The 21960-nt window shown below is 52.7% G+C and overlaps 1 protein-coding gene across 5 annotated transcripts in view; it reads left to right on the top strand.

The window, feature by feature from the left end:
* Positions 1 to 5685: 5685 nt before the first annotated feature.
* TMEM63C (transmembrane protein 63C) overlaps positions 5686 to 21960 on the top strand; it is a 31598-nt gene continuing 15323 nt past the window's right edge. The window contains exon 1 of one of the 5 annotated variants that reach the window (XM_030484543.1): positions 5686 to 5934. The gene's annotated coding sequence lies outside the window, so the exon portion shown is untranslated. Of the gene's footprint in view, positions 6037 to 6117; positions 6234 to 19434; positions 19540 to 21960 lie in introns of those variants that run through there. The other 4 variants (XM_030484544.1, XM_030484542.1, XM_030484546.1 and 1 more) reach the window with 4 other exon arrangements.

The raw sequence follows: 21960 nt of genomic DNA, 5'->3' as shown, positions 1-21960 counted from the left end.
CAGTGCGTTGAGTGTTTGCCCCCAGGAAGGCTGGGAATGTGGGCAGAGACAGCCTGCATGCAGAGCCCTGCGTTTGGCCGGAACAATGATACGGTTCATTACATGATGTGCATCTTCCTCGCTGGGTCTCCCGACTCAGCCTGTCAGCTTACATCATTCCCCCATAATCCACTGACATTCTCATTAAAACTACCATCACTTTTCCCTGGCATCTCTGCAATCAATCTTTCATTGCTCGAAGCATCACTGCAAATGCCATTTCCTGAAGGTCAAGTGCTCAGCCTGGATCTTCTCCTCTGTCAGGAATTGGCAGATGAACCTCATGACACAGAGGGGTCATTTCCCTGAGACTTGCAGGAAAGATTTGCCTGTGATCTACAACCTCCACTTCAGGCTCCATAAACCACATACTTATTTTGTTTCTTTCTCACACACATGTGCCTCAGAGAGGGGGATGTGTTTTCCACAGGCGGAATGGACCTGCATTCCTACCTGTGTGCATCTTCAGACCACAAGGAAGCAACACAGCATGCCCTGGGCTTTCAGAGCATACATGGGGCGAGGTCAGAGCATCTGTTGTTGACAGGGTAGGTGGGCAATGGGCCTGACCTCTGGGAAGTGCAGACTAGCTATGTACAGAGTAATGAAAGGATGTTTGATGCACAAAAGCTGGCTTGGTGTTAACAAGTGCAAGCCTGCAGGTCTAGAAGACGACCTCCAATAGGTCCTTCTTCAAGGGGGTGAGCGAAGTGCTAAATGTTGCAAAAGGCAGGATCTGGGGTGGAAAGAGCAGAGGAACATTTGGCTACTGGCAGGATGCTGTGGTGAAGAGAGGAAAGCCCCAAGCAAGAAGCTGCACCAGATGCTTGTGGTGATACAGGAGCAGGTGGGAGCAGCCTCAGAGGCCCCGCTGGAGGCAGCAGTGGCTGACCTCTGGGGGGGCTGGAGTGGTATTCATTGAGATGAGCAGTTGGGTTTCAGCTGCATTGGTGGCTTGGACAACTCAAGCTCCCTGCGCTGAGGGCCCAACCATCGTGCCTTTTGGAGAGGGGCTGGCGGTGGCTGGGCAGCACTGTGAGAAGACTTTGCTTCCCCATGCCAGCCAAAAAACTGGGACCTGGAGCCAAGGAGAAATCCCATGCCTGCTGGTGCTGAGCCACACTGTCCTGCCTGACTAGCAATTGGGAAGAGCCAATTAACATATTTTAATGTAACTGATTAGTGCCTGGTCACGCAGCCTGGGTGATGGGTGATGCTTGAAGTGGATTTGAAATTACAAGCATGCAGACACCAAACCACTAGGGAGCTGGCATGGGGGAGAGGCAATTTCTTGACTTAGCAGCTGCGGCCCCAGTTTCTCTGCTATTCCCAATGGCAAGCTGCCTTCAGAGAGCCCTGCAAAGGTCCGGGGTAAGCACTTGAAAATTAAGAAATTAACTTTCTTTAATTAACAGAATTGAGGTGGCTGGTGCGATGGTGGCTCAGCCTCTGCTGCAGTTCTTCCAGCCTCTCCTTTTGCAAGAAAGAGAAGCATCTTGCTCGGGGACAAGCGTCCCCTGCAGGCAAACCCCGGGGAAGGGAGCAGAGCCCTCCCCTGTGCAGGGGGATGTGAGTCTGTCGCAGCCGGCTCTGCCCCAGATCTCCGGGGGTCGGTGGAAGGTGCTGCCCCGCATTCAGGCCCTGGGGGCTGTGGGATGGCTGGAGGGCTCTGGCTGGACTGCGGGTGCCTGGCGCTGCCTGCCCAGGATGGTGCCCACATCCCCCCGTGCTCTGGGATCCAGCAGTGGTGACACTGGGAGAAGCTGCTGCCTGCCGGCGCTCTGTTTCCTTAGCTACGGCAGGCAGGAGGTCCTTCGGGAAGGAGGCAGGCAGGTGTGGGGGGGAGCGGCCTCCCTCCTGAGGATCCCACATCCTTTCCTTGCGCTGGGACTAAACTGCTTGGATTCCATTTTCCAGGTGCCTGCTTGGAGCCCTGAGTCCAGCTGGAAGGAATGCCAAGTGACCATGGTAAGGCTGAAGTCAGCATGGAAAGTCTGCGCCCTGTGCTGTGCCAACCACAGGGAAAACCATCCAGCATCGCTGGGCAAGTGCCTCTTTAACCTCCTCAGGTGTGAGCTTCCATCAATACCCAGGGGATAATCCCCCACTTCTCCTAGCCGTAAGAAGAAATTCATTCCTCCTTTTGAAGCATGAGCATAATGTAATAATAATAAAAAAATCCTCCAAGGAAACAAGTAATTCTGTCCTGGAAGCAGTCTACAGGTAAGAAGGCCTGAGGCCACATCCAGGGCTGTGTTATGCCACCACCAGCTATTTTGTTCCTTTGCCCATTCCCAGCCCCACTTTCCAGTGCCATGTCCAAACCTGTCCACACCGCACAGCCCTGTGAAGCCCCACACTTGCTCCTGTCCCTGTGGTAGGGAGGTGAGGGCTCTCTTCCACAGTTGCCTACAGGCAAACCCTGGCCTAGGGCTCACCACACCCCAGCTGGCCCACCCATCCTGGTGGGGATCAGCCAGCATGGGGACATCCTGGCAGTGTCGTGCCGTGCCAGGCTGGGCTGCCACAGGCACACAGACACAGTCCTATTGGCTCCAGGAGCAGGGAGCAGCAGCTAAAGGGTATTTCATTCCCGCACCCCCCAAGTCTGCCCCTGGCCTGAGCAAGCTGCAGTTTTCCAGGGACACGAATGCCTCAGCTCTACAGGGGTATTCAAAGGCACATCCCTGGCTAAAGGCCAAACCTTTGCCAGCATTTGGCTCTGAAGCTCGGAGACACTGGAGCTGCCCGAAGAGAAACCACGAGCCTTTTTTTTTTAACATGGGAGAAACAGTCTTTTTCTCCAGACATTGTTCTCAGGAACAGTTGCACCATCTTGCCTGAAAAGTGTCTAGACAAACTCAACCTGAGTCCCTGAGCCTGCCTGGGCTTTACAGCTTAAATATTAAAGCCGTAAGAAATGGAAAAGAGGAACTGCAATTGGGAGCATCACACAGGCAGCAGGGCGCAGTGCTACAGCTCCGTCTGTGAAGCAACTCCCTGTGCTGCATTCTCCTGCTGCCTCTGGCTGTGGCTCCGCATCTCTCCTGCACTGCTGCAGGGTTTAAGCAGCACAGGAAGGAGGTAAAGGGCCGCTCCACATGCAGAGCTGGAGGCTGAGCCACACACTGCTTGTGCTTCCCAGGCGTGTGGAGGGACTTAAAACCATGCGATGCCTGAGCCCTTGTAAGACCGTAAGAAGAACCTGTAAGGATCTGCTTGAAACGAAGTCACAGCCACCAAGGCCCAATACATATCAGAAAATGAAGGAGTTTGTCTCTCTGCTTGGGTTCCTCTGGGTTTCCCTCTTGGTCTGGTCTGTTCTGTTCCATTCAGTTCCATGCAGTTCAGTTGAGTTCAGTTCAGTTCTATTCTGTTCAGTTCTGTTCAGTTCAGTTCTGTTCTGTTCTGTTCTCTCTACTTTATGCACAATCTGGGTCAGAGTTAGGAAGAAACAAGTATCTCCAGGGAATGGCATAGGCACAGGGTAGGTTTGCCCAGCTTTATGTGATCCTGATGTTTTGGCATACCAAGGGAGGAGGAGCGGATGTTCAGTCCTTTGGGACTGGACCTGCTCACCAGCAGCAAGGTTGCCCGCTCTGCTCACAAGTCAAGACTTCCCAGCAGCATTTGCCACTTTAACCGATAGAGTGTATCGGTTTCCAGTACAAAAGAAGTTCAAAAGAAGCGTGACCAGCAGGTCGAAGGAGGTGATCCTGCCCCTCTACTCTGCTCTTGTGAGACTCCACTTGGAGTATTGTGTACAGTTCTGGTGTCCTCAGCAGAAGAAGGACATAGAGCTGTTGGAGCAAGTCCAGAGGAGGGCCACGAGGATGCTAAGCAGGCTGGAGCATCTCCCATACAAAGACAGGCTGAGAAAATTGGGGCTGTTCAGCCTGGAGATGAGAAGGCTGCGTGGAGACCTCATAGCAGCCTTCCAGTATCTGAAGGGGGCCTACAAAGATGCTGGAGAGGGACTTTTCATCAGGGACTGTAGGGGTAGGACAAGGGGTAATACTTACACAGGGGAAGTTCAAGTTAGATATAAGGAAGAAGTTCTTTACTGTGAGGGTGGTGAGGCACTGGAACAGGTTGCCCAAGGAAGTGGTAAATGCTCCATCCTGGCAGTGTTCAAGGCCAGGTTGGACAGAGCCTTGGGCAGAGACATGGTCTAGTGTGAGGCATCCCTGCTAATGGCAGAGGGGTTGGAACTAGATGATCTTAAGGTCCTTTCCAACCCAACCATTCCATGATTCAGTAGGTCAGAGAAGCCATGGCTTATGCAAAACACAGCCTGTACTTGCTAAGAAGTAGGGTATCGAATATTGGGGACCCAGTGGCAAATCGCAATCACAAGTAATTTTAGGAAAACCCTACAGATTTGTTTCTCCCACAAGCCTCTGTCGCTCAGCCTTTGCGCAGCACATGTTGTACTAAGCCAGCACAGTCCTCTCTGCTTTTCCTGAGGCAGACAGTGTCACCCGCTGCCAGGCAGCAGCCAAGCCTCAGTGATGCTGTAGGGCTAATGCTGGCTTGTCTGGAGTAAGGGGCAAGCTGTGTGACTTCTCCACATCACACATATTGCTGGGGCTGAAGGAGATGACAATGAAAGAGATTTGGAAATCTTATTTTGTTCAGCTGTTCCCGAAAGTTTTAGGTTTGTGTTGTTTGGGCTATGGTAGCTCCTAGAAGTCACCAGTCAGGGGAAAGGTCTCATTTATAGTAAGGTTTTATCCAAATGCATCGTGTTGTAGCCCACCTGTGCTCTGCACCATGCTCCAGCAGAGCAGAAATCATCTGGGTCCCACCTCAGGCTTGGGGAGCATGAAAAAAAGAGTGATGCTATGGGAGACACCTGGTTTTCACCCCCTGGTTCCTCATGGTCTGTGAGCTGTGCCAGCCTGCTTCCACTTGGAGTATGAAGGAAGGTTCTTGGCTGACAGCTCATTATGTTTTTATTCCCTGATGCTTCTCCTGGTGATTTTCATAGCTGTGCTTGTCAGACTGGAAGGTCCTTTAAACGGCAGGGGCTTGTGTTTCTTAAGCCCGAAAGAGATGAAATGAGTCCAAAGGAGCATTCAGTGGATGCTGCAGAGCAGCACTGTTTACTCAGCATCTGGAGAAGCCACAGATGCGGGTTCTCAGGCTCCGTATACATGGCAGCAGCAGCGAAGCACTTGGGACTTCCCTGCGGTCACATTTTGCGCCATTTGGGATAAAAGGTGCTGTTGAAGTGGTTGTCACCTGGTAGCCATCTTGCAGGTGTGTCCCTGATCACCGGCTGTGAACAGCGATGGCCAGAAGAGACACCCAGTACCGCACCCCTGGGTGTGCTGCCAGCCGTTCCTCCAGTACAGGGTGCGCTGCCTGCATCCTCATGGACTGGAGATGGCGAGCAGGGTGGAACGCTTAAGCAAAACCAGGCTCTCAAAGCCCCTTTGCACCTTGCTGGATCAGGTCCCTGTCCCACCTGCCCGTCACTCCCGATGGCAGGAAGGCATGGCCGCTCTGCGGAAATAAGACCCCTAGGAAGCCCTCTTAGCTACCACCCCTGCCACGCTACTGAGCGATGCTGCACCAACGGCAGAGGCTTTGGACAGGCTGCTGAGGTCTCAAACGCACCCATCCCCCTGCCGCTGTGTTTGGGGGCTGCCCCGTGCGCCCCGCGGCGGTGGCTGGCTGCCCCGAGGCCCGTTCCGCTCCCCCCGGTGGCACACGCCCGGCAGCCATCCCGAGGAGGGGCTGATGCGACGGGCACAGCCCCAGACCCAGAAATAGCCTGAGGCGCGCAGACCCGCAACCAGCCGCTCCGCCGGCAGCTCCGCGCCGCCCCCCAGTACCGAGAGCCGGGGCCGCCGGGGCCGCTCCTCCCCGCAGGGATGCCGCGGGCGCACGGTAGGCAGCGCGGCAGTGGCCTGCCCGACCCCGTTTCGGGCCCGCAGCTCCGTGCGTTTCGGCCCGGCGGCCGGTAGCGCAGGCCCCGGAGCCCGAGCATCGGTGAGGCGGGGGGAGCAACCCGGGGACCGCGGCCTCTCCGCCGCAGCGGGGCGGGCGGGGAGGCGGAGCGGTGACGGCCCCGGCCCCTTCCCCTTCCCCTGCCGGTGCCGGGGCCGAGCAGCCCGCGGCCGGGCGGCGCGGGGGGCCGGGGGCGGGCGCGAGGCCCGTAGCAGAGCGGAGCCGAGACCCCCCAGCAGGTCAGTCCGGGGTGGAAGGCGGCGGCGGGACGGGAGCAGCGGTCCGGGTTGCGAGGCTCAGCCGGCGCCTGACGCGGCAGCGGGCGGGGGCCTGCCGGGCAGCGGGGCTCCAGCGAGTGGTGGCCCATGGGACTCGTGGGGTGCAGGAGGGGTCGGGGGGGTCCTGCCGGTGGGGTGGCTGGGGAAGGGGGTAGGGAAGCCGCACCGTGCGTGGGGCTAGTCCGGCCCCGCCGTGCTTAGCTGCGCCTCTCCGGTGGGCCTGGCTCTGGGACTGCGCTGCGGGATGCTGAGGACAACTTGCTCGAGTACCTCGGCAGGTGTGCCAGCACCGCCTTGGGCTGCACTTGGTGTAGCTCGGGAGGGCGACTCTGCAGGTCTGGGGTGCAGGGACGGGTTTGGTTTGTTGCTGTAAGAGGTTTCTGGGCACTTAGCTCTGTTTAGACGCTGTTCTCCTGCCCTCATAGTGGACCACGCACCAAGTGGCTTTAACAAACGTTTGTCTCCGCCCGCCTGATGGGCGACTGAGGCCCTGCGAGGTGCAGGGGCTTCCCTGGGCTCCTGGAGTAAGTCAGTGGCAACAGCAAGGAGTGAGCCTCAGGCCCTCGGTGTCCTTTCTCAGGGCACACGCACTGGCCTGCGCTGCTGTCCTCTGATGCGAGATAAAAATGTCATCCCACCGCTGTGTCATGGCTTGTGTTCAGTCCCCACGTCATCCTGGCCACAGAATCCTCCTTCTGAGAGCCACACCTGGCAGTGTCAGAAATGCTTCATGATAGCAGGGGAGAGGAGGGGAACATCTCCCCATTTCTCCCTCCAGCTTTGAGAGACTGATGACTCTGAAAGGGCTGTCAGGTCAGGATGAGCTAATGCTCTGGCTGAGCATCTCCCCTCCAATTTATGACTTCACGCAGTTTTGTCCACGGATCAAAGTCCTGCGTTCTCTCTAGCTTGTTTCCCCATCCTTTCTAGCAGCAGTGGTGCTGCACACTGGGTTTGCAATTCAGAAACCTCCTGAATAGAATGGGTGTTATCCAGGAAAAAGAGAGACCTTTGTCTGGCTGGCAGATGTTATTTCTGCATGAACATCTTTTTCCTTTTAACTGTTTAGCCACCATTTCCATGACTGATGTACATGGCTGCCCTCTCCCCTTTTAGAGTTCAGGGGGCGGGGAACAGGAGGTGAGGGGAAAGCTGGGTGGGTGAATGAGGTATGAGAAAGCACTTTGCCCCATGTTGGGGTTTTACTAGGCTGTGTGACTGGTGAGGCTGCTTCTCTGAGCAGTGGAGAGAGGGCAGAATGTGCCATTTGGGGTAAAAAGCACTGTTGAAGTGGATTGAGATATTTGTTCAGAGGGGAGAAAGTGTGGAAAAAGCAGAAGGCAGAAAGACTGGTCCTGAGACCAGACCTGAACCTTGGCCTTGCTGCCTTCCCTGCTACCCTACAAAGTGGTGGTCAGGGCTGGGCAGCAGATGGAGAGGGAATCAGAAACGGCTCTTTCAGGAAGGATTTTTCTTAAGTAGCCTGGCAAACAGCCACTGGCAAACAAGTAATAAATGAAAGCAGGGAGGCTGCCGCACCCCTGCAGCCTCTGACTCCATAGCACATATGGGCTTTCCTGAATTCCCTGTGAGCTTAAACCTCTGCCTTCTTCCCATGGCAGCATTCTGACTACTGCAACTCCATCTGAATGCTTTTCAGCTCTTTTATGTTTCTCTGTGATAATACTGGAATCTGTGGCTCCTCTCCCCTGCAAAGCTTTCCCTGAGGTTAACTAGTTCATCCCTGGTTTGGTGGCTGCTAACAATGGCAAGCACAGGGTGGTCCTGCAGACAGGGACAGAAATAGCAGTGCTTGCTGGGGACGCTGGTCAGGGGTGTGTGTGGGCCCTCACAGGTAAATACTGTCCTTCCATGCAGAGGCTGCTGGCCCAAGGGTAAGGCAGGCAGATTTCAGCGCAGCTTCAGAGCTGACATCTGCAGAGTTGTAAAAGGAGGAGTGTCCCTGCTTTAAAATATTCCTCACAGGAAATACTCCCATCTCAACAGGCTGAGAAAGCTTCCCCAAGGCAGCAAGGAGAGGGAGAAATGCTTCTAACACCTACAGGTGAATTCAGTTGATATTAAACTAATCAGTCACCTAAACTCTTAGGCAAGCATCAGTGTGCTGTGCAAATGCTGACTCCTTGTGAATCCTATAGACACCAAAGCCTTCTACTGTTGTCATTCTGCATTTGGTGAAACAGCTCTTCTTACATACTTTAATTGCTGTAAATATATTTCATGTACTTAGCCCTAAATTTGAAGGAAACACTGCATTGCTGATGCACTGTGCTCAGAGCAAAAGCAGGTTTGCTTTGGGATTGTTTCAGAAGCATCTCTGCTCCCAATTTCCTTCAGCTGTGGCTTGATTATACTCAGTCCCTAACCAGCTATCAGATCCCTCAACATTGAGAGATCTTAGAGCTTTTGAGGATCTCACTTGACATCTACCTGCACTTTAAGATGCCTAAACATCTTTTTAAAGCTGGCTTGAAGTTATTGCTTCCGATGTAGTTGGGACTGGTAATTAGGCTGTAATCACACCTTGTTATTAGGTGGGGACAATGGCAGCAGTTTGCTTACGCTATTACAGCAACAATGGGCCAGGCTGGGCCAGGTAATGCTGCACAGCCCTTCCCACCACCCAGGCCACCATTGTTGCTGGTTAATGGGTGAGACTGGGCATGGCAGGTCCCCAGGGCCTCTCTGCAGAGGCAGAGAGGGAAGTGGGGTGCAGCAGCGTGGCAGGGGGCATGGGCTCCCCTCTCCCAGCCCGCTGCCCCCGTCCCTACATTACTCTCACCTCTCTGGTGGTTCAGCTCTCACTCAATCTCGCACCGCCTCACCAGGATCACTTTTTATGACTCATCTTAGTGGTTCCCAAAGCCCCAGCGCTGTCCTGCCTTGCCTGTCCTGGTACAGCCCTCCCAGTGCATGGTTGTGTTGGCGTAAGAGTTGCAGCCATGCTAAGAGCTGCAGAGAAAAAATCTTTGGCTGAGAAATTGCCTTCCTAATTGAAATTACTGTAATGTTGCCCAGCCTCTGGGGAGCATGAACACCATGGTATGGAAGCGTTTCTACACCAGGATCAGTTGTGCAGTTCCCAGCAGAGTACCCGTGAGAAGCTGTGGCATTCATTTTGACCAAGGAGGGGCTTCTACGCTGTTGTACTTTGATCTCAGATGAAGATGTGTTTAAAATGGAGTTCTAAACAGAGGAGAGAGGATGGGCTCAGTGCTCCTGTTCAGTAGGAGCATGTGAAAGCTTTGGGTGACCCGATTATCCTACCCCGGCATCAACATTTTGTGTCTTGTCATGTGCAGATTGTGGGTGAGCCGAGAGGAAGGCAGGATCTGAATGAGCTAAACTTCACTGCACCCGCAAGTGCTAAAAGGCAGGTTGTGAGAAGTGGGAAAACATGTCATCATGTAATTTAGAGTTCCTCCTAATAGGGAGAGGAATGGGCTCTGGCCCTGGTTCACCGGGGAGTGCTTTATTGTTAGCTGGAAAATGGTGGTGGAGACTGAGACAAGGAGGTCCTTGATGTGCTGTGTTGGAGAGCCTAGGGGAGACTGAAATTCAGAGAAGGTAGAGGTGGGAAGTTAGGGCAAAACCCCAGTTTGGAAGGATAGCTGGGGAGCAGCTCCCAGCTGTGGCCCAAAGTGAGCTCTTGGTACCCTGAGATGAGACCTGGGACACTGCATTGGCCAAGCCAAGGTGACCCTGCCAGAGGAGTCCCCTTGCTGCGTTACTCACCTACTAGATGATACACACTGGGATGACATGCCAGGGAAGGGGCACAGGCTGAGGTGCTGAGATGTCGCATGAGAGCCAGCAAGCTGAGGGGTGACTCGCAAAGCTTGGAAGTGGCTGACCATGGGCCACAGGGCACCAGTGCAGCTAGGATACCAGCTGGCACTGGGACAGCCCCCAGTAGCCTGGGACTTGGGACCCATCTGGCTGGAGGACCTGGTTGCATCAGCAGGTTGAAGTGGTCTTCTTGGCATGGCTCTGGCTTGGAGCAGAATCTTCATTCTTGAAGATATTCAAAATCTGCCTGGACATGGCCCTGAGCAACCTCCTGTAGCTGACCCTGCTTTGAGAAGGGAGGCTGGACTAGCCGATCTCCCTTCTGCCTCAGTGATTCTGTGATTATTTATTATCTTCTAACAAATTCAGTCGCCATGGGGTAACCCCCAAGGCAGCATTAGAGAAGTGACCAGAAGTTCAGAGGTTTCCCAAACTCCCCTGAGCCTGCAAGCAACGGTCTGGAGGTCTCTACACTGGTAAGAGACTCCCAGGGCTTGCAGGCTCCAGGCTGGGGACATGCACTGTTCCTTGTGTTTCTGGGCTGCTTTTGTCAGGGAGAGGTCACAGATGGCAGAACTATGCAGGAGGAAAGTATAATGGAAGAAATGGCACAAAACCAAACCAAATTTCGTAGACTTTAGCATAAGTTTGATCTGCGCCTTGTTTGGCTCCTGACCTGCATCTGAGTAGGATGGATGGACTGGAGTCATGATTTAAATTAATTATCAGAAAGCAATGACCTAAGTGCCTAGTTTTAATCTTGCTGTATTTGTATACTTCTGCTCTTTTCCTAAGGACAAGTTGCTTCTCAGTGATGAGTATGTTGTGGTACTTAGGGCTGAGCAGGAGGCTTCACCATGCTTAAGTGAGTGGGTTTTCAGTGTAACATATGGTTATTTAGATTCTTAATGTCTATATTTCTTGCATTAGAAAATGGTGAGTGACATGTTTCTTTCTTAGATATCCCTTCATTATTTATTATAAATTTGTTCCAGCTATATTTCAGTGGACAATAAAATCCAATTAAAAATTCAGAAAGCAAGCATTTACAAAATGGTTTCTAGTTGGTTAAATAAACTGGCTTAAAATGTATGGGTCCACAAAAGCAAAAAGAATAAGTTTATGAAAGCATTATTTGTATAGGTAATGAATATACATTCATTATACAAATAATGTATATGTATATTCATATAATTCATATGAATTATATGAATATACATTATTTGTATATGTAATGAATTTAACATTACTGTATTAATATACTATATTGTATTAATACAATATTATAGGAACAGAATTTTATTATAGGAGGTATAAAATATAACCAGTGACATAACCTGACTATATATGGCTCTCAAGGATTCAGAACTAGTAGAGATTATCCTTTCACACTTCACCTTCATCAGGCTTGGAAAGGGAACCAGGCTCTCCTGCATTAACCTGCAGTAATTTTCTGAACTTTAACTAAACTAATCAGTACTAAATTAATTGAAACTTTTTTCCCTTCTGCTTTCAGAAGGGTTGCTGCTATCAGAGCCACTTTTGGAGTTCATCAGGTGTTAGCTCCAGGTGCTCAGCCACTGAGCAGGTCTGGCAGCAGGGACACTGCATGGATTTCTACTCACTTATTTTTCACTTATGAGAGTGATCTGAGGTCTCAGCATGCAGGTTGCTAAAACTTCCAGTTTTCAATTGGCTGTCTTTTAATTTAAAAAGTTCTTAGTTCAGACAAAATCTGATTACTTGTAAGTCAGGTAAATGTTTCCAGAAGTCATGATTCTTTTATTTGTTCTGGTTCAAAGTCTTCTTTATTGCTTTTTCCTTTCCTATTACACTGCTGCTAATCTTCTCATCAGGCAGCTTCATTGTTTTCTATTGGGAGACTTTCATCAAGTTCCATTTTTCTTTCATCCAAGTTTTTAATTTCTTGTGTTTTCTTCCATGAGATTTCATCAAATTCTTCCTTGTTCAGAAACAAAGAAACACAAACAAACAAACAAAACCAAACAAAAACCAAGGCGAAGACTGCTAATAACAGCTTGCAGTGGCTGGGCTACCTCCTGAGGACAATGCATTTTAAAGACTTCCAGGTTAGTTCAGTCACTGCAGTGGTCACGGTGGCAGGTTTGGGATGTGTGGGGTAGGGATGCAGGCAGGGAGAACAGGAGCAGGAGTCTGGACTGGGGCTGGGTCAGGAGACCCAACCGCTGTGAAAACCCCTTTGTATCAATATTGTATCCCTGAGCATCTGTGTCCAAAATGGACACAGAGCCTGTCTGATTCTCGCTAACTGTGGCAGGGCCTCAGTAGCTGCAGAAGTGCGGAGAGGCTTGCAGTGGCTCGTGCTGGGACATGGCTTCCTGTCTTGGACCCAAATCTCTTTGGCCGGCTGTATTCCTGATGCCAGCACTGCTGTGTCCAAAGTGCTCTGCAAGGACAGGGGCACTCAGGCTTGCGGAGGCTCCTTTTGCAGCCATCTGCTACAGCGCCTCATGTTTAATGTCCTTTCCTTTTCTCTTCCCTGTGAGCGTGGGAGCAGTGATGCTGTGGAGGGCAGGGGGTGGCTGCCTGTGGACCCCAAAGTGCTAGCAGGGTGGGCAGAGCAGTTCAGGGGTTGCCAGCCCTTCCCTAAGTACCAGCCTGGTTACATGGCCCTGTGTGCAGGGAAGGCATGCTTGTGCAGAGAAACCAGGGACAATTTCTCTGCCTCTCTGTCCCTAAAACTTGCCATCCTGATCTTTTTTCCCATTTCTCCCTGATCCCAGATAGCCTTTTTCCAAGGCTGACTTGCCTATGGAGTGTCTCTGGTGCTGGCTGTTGGATGTGGCACGTTTGAAAGGATGCAACCTGCCCCAAACCTGCCAGGCTGGGCAGTATTGTGCGCTTCCCCTTGCAGTGGGAAGAGCTTGCCGGTCCCTTCATGACCACACCGCTGCCAAATCTGCCATCTGTCTCACCACATCCTCTGGGCAATGCTGTGCCTCCTGGCCCACAGCATCTCTCCTCCTGATGCCTTATCCCTTTCCCAGCCTGGCTGCTGTATGTGTCCAGATGTGACACTTCTTTCTCTCTCTGAACGGAAAGAAACCATTTCCTGTGTTATCCTCCATCGCATCCATTACTCCCGAGGCCCCTTGCCAATGGGCATGGCTAGAGAGGGGCAGGAAGGCAGGGTGGTGGGTGTGGGCAGTGCCAGCCTCAGCACTGGCACAGAAGAGGCTGTGTGCTGACTGTGCCTTGCTCACCCCTTTATGCTGGGCCACTCACCTCTGGTAGGGGCATGTCAGGGGGAACCTGAACCCCACTCCTTGCCATGCATCTTGTCCCACTCCCCCTGGCTTGGAATGTACCAACAAGCCCATCCCAACAGCCCCATGATTTCCCTCTTATCTCTGATGCTCCAGGGCCATTTGACTCTCCAGGTCCTCTGCATGGAGGAGACGGGAGCAGGCTGATGGATGTGAAGGGCTGTCTGCTCTACTCTGCTTGGCTCTGCTCTGCCCTGTGGCATGTATCTGGATGAGGCTGTGCTTGGGTGTCCTGGGCAAGAGGAATTCCCAGGGGGGTGATGGAAGTGATGGAGACAAGCTGTCTTGGTGCATGTGAGCACCCATTGCACCAGGAGGAGGCTAGAGCAGTCGGTGGTTTGCAGAGCAGCATGTCTGCAGCTCCATGTGTGCCTGGGAGAGCTGCCTCCCTTCGTGGTCACTGCAGCAGCAGCAGCTTTCCTCCCATCTTCCCTGAAGGCTGCATGGGCTGCAGAGGTGGCTGGATGTGCGCCCCAGCAACCAGGGCAGACTGGCTGCATGCTCCCTCCACTGCCCCAGTGAAAAGCAGAGCCAGGCTGGCCCTGCACAGAGTGAGGATTTGGTTGGAGGACAAGCGGCTGGCCCATGACCCAGGCAAAGTCAGCACAATCTGGTGTTGAAACTATGAGATGGGTTCAGTCTCTTCCCTCCTCCTTTTCAAGGACCAAATTTGCTTGCACACTGGGGGAGAGGTGGTGATTTGGTGGGTCCCCTTTAGATGCATCCCCAGGGGATGGAGATGGCCAAGCCAGGCCTTGGGGAGCACCTTCTCTCCTTGCCCTCCTGTTGCAGGCCCCTGTGTTCACCATCAAAGACTTCCCCTTCCCTTTGATGTGCTATTGACTCAAACAGGTATGCTGAGAGCTAATCCCTCTGGCACGGCTGCATGCAGCTGGCACAGCGGCTGCTGGGGCCATTCCTGCTTGTGCAACCCACTGGTGCCAGAGGCTTCGCTGAGCTACCAGCTCCCACGCTCGCAGGGCAGCATGATTCATCGTGGTCGTCTGGTGTTACCCAGATCTGCTCGGAAGCTGGGCAGAGGTGGGAGGAAAGCCTCGCCCAGGCCAGGACTGGCGAGCGCTGTGCCTGTGGGCTTCTTCCTGCTGCAGCCCAAACCTCCCGCCACTGCTGGCACTGGGCACAGGCAACAGAAATGTTCTAGCTCCAGAGATGCTCTAAAATCGTATGTGATGTGTGTGTGTGTGTGTATATATATATAGTGTTGTAACTCACTGCTCTCAGGAAGAAGCTTTTGTGCTTGCAGAGTGGGGAGCTGGGCAGGGCAAGAGTGTTTCTGCTGTTCTGCAGCAGAATCAGTTGTGAGGGACATTGTGGCTGCTCGAAACCGGAGAGGAGCAAAAGGGGGGAGGCTGGCCACTGGAAGGGACAGCATGACGCTGCCCACCTTATACTGGCCCCTGGGAGGCTGTGGGATGAGGGTGCTCGGTGGCAGGCTGCCCCCAGGTCATTATCCACCAGCAGTAGGCTGGAATGGAGCAGAGCTGGGCCCAACAGTATGGGTGCCAGACCCATGCTAATCTGCCACGCACCCGTGCTTGCCCCATGTTGCACAGCAGGCTTGCAGGCAACAGCAATGAGGAGGACTGACTGAAGCTCAGCAGCTGAGATCAACCATGCAGGGGACTTGAAATGCACCCACTTTCTCCACCAGCTCAGTGGTGGGGTCCCTGCCATCCTCAAGAGTGACATGCCAACCCGGCCAGGCAGGACACCAGGGCACAAAGCCACCAGAGTTGCCTGGTCCAAGCAGTGCGGTATTGGGTTTCCCACTCCACGTGCCCCTCATGCTCTGCCCAAGTCCTCTTCTTGCCAGTCTTCTTCTTCCCTCTGCTCCGGGGCAAGGTTCCCTCCACTCACTGGTGAGAGCTGTAGATGTGCTGCCTGCTCCTGTGGCTGGCAGTCTCTCTGCAGCAGGTGGCTTTATAAAAGGCAGCAGATAAACCTCCCACTTTCCTCTCCACCTCCCACAGCTCCCTGCTCCCCAAACAGCGGAAGGGACTCTCAGATGAAAGAGCTGCCTTTTCCCTTAGCTACATCCTGCTTTTCCCCGCATCTCCCGGGACCACAGTGCTCCTGGCACGTTGTGATACTGTGAAAGATGCCCGTGGCCCACACTGACAGCTTTGGGCTGGCCCTCAACCATGGCACAGCTGCTCCTGGTTTCCATATAGGTTTCCACGAGGGAATGTTTTTCCCAGTGGAGGTGGCACTTTCCTTCACAGAGGTCTTAAAATCCTCCTCTGTTTGAGCAGAGTTACTGAGTGGTGGAAAAAGCAGTCTGCCTGTAGATGACCCACATCCCACCACCGGCTCAGCATTGCTGAGGTGCCTTCCTTGGCCTTCGATGCCAAGGGAGCTGCTGCTGCTGGGCTGGCTGTGCATGAGCACACCATGCCATGGTCTTGGTGTTAGCAGGCAATAAGCAACTCAGGGTACCCTATGCAGGGAAGCTGAAGCCCTTCCCCAAGGCCAGCTGCTATGGTGGCCCTCAGTCATGCAGGCGGCAGGGGCTGGGAGCTGTCCTCATCTGTGCGTGTCATCGTTAATTAATTGCAAGTGCAGGGGTTGCTCTGGGGACTGCAGACAGCATTCAGCATCCCAGCTCAGAACAGGGGCCTGGTAGTACCAGGGGGCTCTTTACTGTTTTCCTGAAATACTGTTCTCTACATGTGTGTGCATGTGCTAACCGAGAGCGCTGTGATGACTCCCTGCCCCTTTCCCACTTGCGAACAACCTGGGTCTGTGTTCCCTGCAGTCAGCCCCTGTTTTTTCATAGAATTAGAGAAAAGTTTGGGTTGGAAGGGACCTTTAGAAGTCACCTAGCCCATCCCCCATGCTATGATCAGGGACATCTACTAAATCAGGTTGCACAGAGCCCTCTCCAGTCTCACCTTAAATGTTTCCAGGGTTGGGGCATCTACCACCTCTCTGGGCAACTTGTTCCGGTATTTCATCACACTCATTGTAAAAATTTCTTTCTTATATCTAGTCTGAATCTACTCTCTTTTAGTTTAAAACCATCAGCTCTTGTCCTGTCACTACAGGCCCTATCTATCCCTATTTTTATTATAAGCCCCCTTTCCTGGCTGGCTGCTCCCAGCCATCGCCCACCAGCAGCTGGGCGTCTCCCTGCCCTGCGCTTGGGCTGGACCTGGCCCGGGTCATGCTTTGTGCTGTAGAGTGTTGGTTTAAGCATTATCAGAGGACAAGGGTGCACGATGGAGAATGAGCACAGGCCCCTGCTCTGGGCAGCTTGCAGCCCAATTAGCTCGTATTTGCTCAGTGCTTTGCAGGCACAAAGGGCAGTGTAAAGGGCTAAGCACACTGTGTGTACAGCAGGGTATCGAAATATCAACCAAACACAGGTTAGAGCCAGCCTGCAGTGGCGGCTTAGTCAAATGTGGCAAAAAGGGCTGGGAGTGGAAGGAATAAACTCTGCTCAGGTTCTTCCTTCCCAATCACCAGCAGCTGCTGCTCACACACGTGTGGAGGAGGCGCTGGAGAAGTGCTGCTCTGTGCATGGCATTGGAGAAGCTGCTGGCCCAGACAAACCTCCTGGCTATAGATCTCACCGTAAGCACCGTTTGCTCTGAGTTGCCTAGGTTTGATTTTATCCTTGCGCCAAGGAGCACTGCAGTGAACCAGTGCTGCCTTCCTGAGTCCAGGTCATCCCTCCAGGAGAAGGGGCTTATGCAGGTGGCTGCTGTACTGCAGAGGAAGGCCACAAACATCATCCCGCAGAGAGCCCCACTGGGGGCCAGGGATTGGGACACCTTCTTGTTCAAAAACCTCTCACATGGAGCTTTGTCTGACCTAGTGCTAAAACACATACACCCTGGGTCTGCACAGTGGTGCTGGGGAGGGCAGGGAGCTGGGGGCAATGTTGCAGCCACCACAGGGGGATGTGACAGGGGAGGGGTTTGCTCTCAAATGCTGTATTGGCTTCAGGTGAGTCCTTGGGGCAGCATGACCCTGCACAGGGTTTCCCAAAGGTGGTTGCAACCTGCCACTCCTGAGAGCAGAAAAACTTGCTTGGCTCCGCAGAATGGTGTCACAGTCTCGCCCTCCTGGTGGGTTATGTTTTTAGATGGTCACTGTTGGTGGGGCAGGTTGGGGGTGGTGGATGAGGAGAGGAGAGGGGGAAGGACACACATTTTTTGTCCCAGGACAGCTGCCTCTTGCCTCATCCTGCTGCCTGCGTGGTGGGTTCCTGTGCCTCTGCACTGTACCTTTCTGTGGAAAGCACTGGGGATGGGAGCAGCAGTGCTAAAGGCAGGCTCACCACCAAGGGGAAGGGGCTCACCGTAGGGTGTGCATCCCAAGGACTCACCTGAAGTCAATACAAGCCATTTGTGCTCCTTGGTGAGAGAACAGTGCCAGAGCTTACAGGTGGGGAAGGTGATGTTTATTTACACAGTCTTTAAGCAGGTTTATTTTACTCAGTCGTGTGCTCACAGTCATTTTGTCTTTGATGCCACTTACTCCCACACTCATACCCACCATCCTTATGAGTACCCCAGTGCATGTGGGTGATATGGGGACAAGGGATGCTGGCTGTTGAGTCCTCCTGATCAATCTGGGTATTTCTATCTTCACTGGCAACGACAATGACTGACCTCAGCCTCCGTAGCCCACCAGCCTGTTTGCGGCTCGTGGTGTGGTTCTCCTTGTTTAGAAGATGTGTCTGGTTTCCAGCAGGCTAACAGGACCTACTGGTGTATGTCCTGTATGAGGCAGCTGCCATCCTACCAGTAATGGGATGGGGTCTTCTGCTGGTAGGTGTCTGTACCATGGCCTTAGCAGGGTGTGAGCACAGCATTCCTACCAGTGTCAGTGTTTGTGCTAGAAATCTCTCTGCATCCAGCACCTTGGCTCCCTGGCAAGATCTGGTTCCACTGTCTGAGTGGGGCTACTCTACTGTGCAGGCACCTGCCCTGAAGATGCTGAAGGTGGTGCAAACAGTCCTGCCCAGGGATGCTGCTGCCCCACACCTGCTCGTCTCACAGGTTACAATCAGCGTGACCCTCTCTTTGCTTTTTGGACATGGAAGCCATGACTCTGAGAGGGAAGGGGTTTTGGAGGGCTGTGTCTGTGGTCCCATCCCCTCTGAGCTCATACCCTTTGGTGATGGTTATGGCCTGTGGTATACCTGTTCTCCCATCCACTGAGATAGAGGGATGGGAGAGGTCACTATGCCCTTTGGTGCCCACACTGCTTCCTCCAGGGTGTGTGCTGAGCTCAGTGCAGGGTGTTGATGATCCGTTCCCAGCCCAAGGTCATTTGTTAGTCATGCTGAGTCAGTGGCAGTGACTTGGGTTTCCTGGCCTCCCTGTCACTGCAGCCCCGCAAGGTCAGTCACTGCAGTCCCACAAGGTGGGACACCAGAGGTTTGCCTCCCTGTCCGGTCCTGAGCACACCAGGGTACAAACCTGATCTTCCCATTATGGTGGTCCTTGTTTTCCCCTCCTGCAGCCTGCCTACATCTCCTTGTGAAGGAAGAAGGATGCAAAGGCAGCCAGGTAGCAGGGATGCTTACATTCTGGGCGACAGTCTGGCTCCTCAGGCTGGCTTTTCTGCTGGCTTTGCATGGCCCCAGACAGCTCCATCAGCAGCCCTGTGCCCTGACTGCCCACCTGCCAGCCGAAATGAGTAATGCCGGAGCAGGACACCAAGACTGGGTGAGTGCAGGCATGCTGAGAAGCCTGGCTGAGTCATCTGAGAGCTCCCAAGACTTTGTTTTGGTGTTTTGCTACTCCAGCTGTCCGTGCATCCCCTAGTAAATGAGTTTGCTGGCAGGGTGCTTCAAGGGAAAGACAAATTTTGAGCAATTGCATTCGCATCAAAGACATGCCTGATTTTTAATTGGAAATCTGATTCTCTGGATTAGTGCCCACCCAACCGGAGAGGAGAAGCATATGCTGGTGTATCAACAAAACAAACAGGGCACTGAATATTCAAGGCAAACCTTACGTGCTGGAAATGCTTCATAGAAATAATACAGCAAATCCCTTTCAATGGCGAATCTTTCATGTTCACTGTGCATTTGCAGCCATCGCAAAGAGGAGAAAGAAGGATTGCCTTTCTCTGCTGCTCTGCATGATTTCTGACCCTGTTTTAGCATCTTTCTTGTAAGTAAGACCAGATTGGGTAGACCATATATTGCGATTTCTGCCTCTATGTTATTGCTTCATTTTCCCAACATTGCTGTGTTTCTTGCTTATTGCTGTTGCTTGTCCAGGGCAGTGGCTCCTCCAAGGGATGCCTGTCTGTGGCTGGCATCTAGAGGCACTGCCTCGTACACGCCTAATGGGAAGCTCTCCCAGCACCTTCTGGAGGTGAAGGTACCCACCCAGCTCTGTTATTCACAACAATATTTCCTCCTCTGGCCCTGAAAGATTGAGGAAAGCACAGTGGCATAGCTTGGAACAGGAACTGGTCTGGTGATGCTGTGGGGTTTGTTTGGACTTTTAAGATATGATCGCAGAGTGCTGTCACCAGAGTGTTGCAAAATGTGGAATTATCTCATACATCTGGTGTGAACATTTATCTTAGGTGTTTTAACAGTGACTTTAAGTCTGACCTACAGTGTCTGTGTGATCTCTCTCTGTATACTGAGTAAGGAGTCTCCTCCAGTTGGAGGGAGGTTGAACATGTCCTTTGGGTCTGAGTTTAAGCTCTTCCTAGTGTACATGAGCAGAAATCTCCTTTTGCAGTTTCTGCTGCATGTGCTGTTCCTAGAATATTTACAAGATTTACTTTTAGCTGGTTGTTCCCAATGGTAATTTTAATGGTAACGCTGCAGCTATATAATTTGCATAAGCTTTTCTAAGAGCAGCACCATAAAAGGTGAGATTAGCTGCAACGGTCTAGAAAAGTACCAGTTTGAGTATTTGGAGGCGGGTTTCCATGAGTATCTCGGGGTGAAGGGACAGCTAAAAGGAAAGATAATGAGCTTGAAATCAGCTTCAGAGGAGCTGTGATAACCTGCAAGGACTGCTTTACCACATGACATGATGGCTCCTTTGGGCAACTGAGTTGGAAGAGCCTAAGAGAGAGGGGACAGAGCTGGACTGGTGGCTTCAGGTGTCTTCTGCTCCTGACATTTCTGTGTGCGGTAAGACTTTGGCATTGAAACAGCAACGCTGGGTGGAAAAACAGGAGCTGGTTTGGCTGCCTGGGTGAAGGCTTGTATTTGGGAGTCTTGTTGGCAGGAATGCTTGGAGCAGGAGATACTAGCACCATCTCCAGGAGGAACCCATTGCTTTTGGCCACCAGGAGCAAAATGTCTGCTACTGAGGGAAGGGGGCAGCAACAAGGACTTGATAGGAAAAGACAACCGTAACAATCCCCATGAAAATCCCCCTCACCCCACCATCCTCTGGCAGGATGTGCCAGAGGTGCCTAGGTACAAGCTACAGGATCTTACCACTGGATAGTGCAGTGGTGGTGGCAGAGGAGGGACTCAGAGGTTGCTAGGAGTCTCCTTTTTTATTTGCTGAAGGTCCAACAGCTCCGTGGTCAGAGACACACTCTCCATGTTAACAAAAAGGCTGTTAATTATTTAGCAGCTGAAAATGCCAGATGGCAATGGCTCTGCTGCTTGCGGGAAGAGGGGAGGGAGGGAAGGAGGGGGGGAGATGTGCACATGGGGAGAACAGATTGAGAGCATCTCCATAGGAAACGGCTGACCCCAGCCAGAGGTTTCAGTGGCCCAGGTGTTTTTGGAGCTGCCTGATGACAAGCAGGAGGCAGGCAGGCCAGGGCAAACAGCTGCCACTGGCCAGAGTGGCCCACTCATTTCCCATGGATCTCCCCTTGCTGGGGTTCCCTCTTCAGGGGTGGTTGTCCAAATGGGGCCACGCTGAGCCTCAAAGTACTGGACCAGGAGGTAGGCCACGACTGAGAGCACTGCAGGAAGGCTCTGCCAGCCCAGCCTTCACTTCTCACCTGACTGCAGGGATGGTACTTCAGTCCAAGTCTACTGGGGTGCCCTTTGGAGTAGTATCAGCGTATCTTAGTTCTTTTGGGAGCCACGCTAGTGGTCAGCTGTCCCAGCTTGGCCTATGGTGTCTCTAGACACCGTGGACTGGCCATACTTATATGGCTAGGGACCTCCAAGGAGAACCAAAGATACTGTAGGCAGTATGGGCAGATCTCTAGCAGACACTGAAGCCCGTGCCCCAGGTGACAGTGCACCATATGCACCATAAGAGGGACTGCTGTGAGTCTGCATGTCCTGGGGATCTTGATGCCTGTACTCCAGTGGTTTCTGATGTCTCTTCAAAGCATCTATGCAGGTAGCCAGATGCCAGCCTAACCCTCGAGTGGGGTGAGCCTCAGGGTCTGCTAGGTTCATAGCCCTGGTCCAAGCATCCCAGCCACTCTTTGGCTTCCAGTGGAGATTTTTCTTTGGACTGGAATTTATGCTTCAGAAATGAAGAAAATAGCAAGTCACCATCTCTCTATGTTTAATTTGAAACCTGCGGGCACCAAGAGTAGTTCTCAAGTTCTTCAACCCTCTTCAGAGCCTGGGTTGAGAATCCCTTGGG

This window comes from Strigops habroptila, chromosome 4 (assembly GCF_004027225.2).
Source record: "Strigops habroptila isolate Jane chromosome 4, bStrHab1.2.pri, whole genome shotgun sequence".
NCBI classification, from domain to species: Eukaryota; Metazoa; Chordata; class Aves; order Psittaciformes; family Psittacidae; genus Strigops; species Strigops habroptila.
This window is presented reverse-complemented; position numbering and strand designations above follow the sequence as displayed.